The sequence below is a fragment of the Citrus sinensis genome, chromosome 3 (genome assembly GCF_022201045.2).
Source record: "Citrus sinensis cultivar Valencia sweet orange chromosome 3, DVS_A1.0, whole genome shotgun sequence".
NCBI classification, from domain to species: Eukaryota; Viridiplantae; Streptophyta; class Magnoliopsida; order Sapindales; family Rutaceae; genus Citrus; species Citrus sinensis.
In genome coordinates, this window is record NC_068558.1 from 33,046,944 (window position 1) to 33,048,985 (window position 2,042).

The window sequence follows — 2,042 nt, forward strand, 5'->3', positions numbered from 1 at the left end:
AGCAGCAACTGATCCTGCCTTTTCCAGTTATTGAACTCTGGATTTTCCTGTGGCTCAGCTACAGTTACTCGATCTGAACTTAAGCTTGCTTCTTCTTGATTGTGAAACTGATTTGGACACTTTCTAGTTCCATCAAGAAGAGATTCAAGTCCATTGGCTCGAATTGTAGAAAGGATCTGAGATTTCCAGATTGTGTAGTTTGATCTGTCTAATTTGATTGGATTTGTGAAGGTAAAAGAAGAAACAGTTTGATTAATGTTTGGATTTGAGCTTGAAGAAGCCATGGCAGCTTGGATCATAGCTCTGATACCAAGTTAAAAACAGAGTTCGTGTGTTTGGATACAGAGAAAATGTATGAACCAGAGAGAAAATGTTGAGAGTATTCGAAGAGCAAAAATGAGAAAAATGATTTGTTATATTATTGATCTTGATGACAACTGTTGTATATATACATAATCTGGAATGGTATACACGCGTTGTGTATGTGAAAAACAAAATCAAGGCTCAGTTACTAAACCGTTATTAACAACTAAAACTAACCAGCTGACTCAGCAAGTTACACATCAGCAATACTAACAAACAAAAACTAATTAGCTCGTTAATTCTATAACTCCATAATATGAACTATCTTAACACATACAAACAGAATTTAATTAAGATTAAGAAGAACAAAAATAATGCTACCAAACCAGCATGCATAATATGTACTATTGTCGCTTTCAATTGCAATTTAAAAAAAGGAGAAAACACCAATTTAACAAAATTTGATGGCAATTTGCAGAGGGAATAGGGAGAAGAATAAGAGGAGCTTCGGCATTTGAGACCATCAAAGCTGTGCTGACAAAGCTGAAACTACTAGTTTGTGAAAGGAGTTTTGAGGATCGCAATTCAAGTGCTTTCGAAATTGAGACAAATCTGGTGGGAATATATACTGATTAAGAATTTGTAAAGCCAATGCCTCAAAATGATGCAGAGCAACAGATACTGATGTTTGTTGTTTGACTTCCAACAGCTCAGTGCAAGAGAAAAGGAGAAGACTTTCATGCAATGAAAATAATCGTGGAAAAGGGATATTGCAGATAGAAATCTTTCAATTTAGGATTTTTTTAAAGTCTGAAAAAATTATTAAACCGTATGGTTTAGTAGTACAATATCATAATACTATTGAACCACACGGCTTAACAACTTTCTCTGACTTTAATAAAGTTCAGGATCTTAAACCAGAGCGGGGCTATATTGCAGAAGCATCTAAAGAGAGAGTTAACAAAACTAAGCAAACTGGGAGGTGCACTTCCTTCCAAGCCTTCTGTGAAGATGGCTGGTGAATCAAATTGATTCTCCAGAAACGACATCGTTTGAGGCTTAAGAAGCTTTATGAAGTCACGCGCTGCTCATTTGCTTATAACAGAAAACAGATTTTACAAAACGACGTGCAAAACATGCGTTTTGGGTCAGCAGCTTAAGTAACCACGTGAGGAAGCATGTGTTGGAGCTTGGTTTCAGTTAGTTAAGTTTGTTAACCACGTGTCAACAAACTGTACAGTCTGGAAATAAGCCTGCTATTAAAACACAGTATAAAGGCTGGTTTTCGATTGCCATCTGGAAAATGATTGTAGAAAAAGATTTGAGAGAGAGAAAGTGTCATATTGTACTCTGTAAAATCTTGTATAAGGTTCTGAAACTGTCTCCACAGCTGAATCAATAAAAGCTCATCTAAAGGCTTCTCCTGTGTATGTTTGTTTGGTTTATGTTCTTTACTATTTCTTGATCGATTCTTGTAGTTGCGTAGGTTGTGATTTGATCTGTTCAGTCTTGTATTTTTGCAACTTCAATTAGTTTTGGTCAAAGAGATCTTGGGAGTGATCAGTTTTGTTTAGAACCAAGAACAAACTGATTACTACACCTTCCTTGTTCACCACACAGTTCCTGTGAGTACTTCCAATTGATGTTGACGCAAAACATTCCCTTACTGTAATTAAAGATTGCAATTTTGAAGCAATGTAATGGCTTCTTGATGTAAACCTTTAAACTGATAGGACATA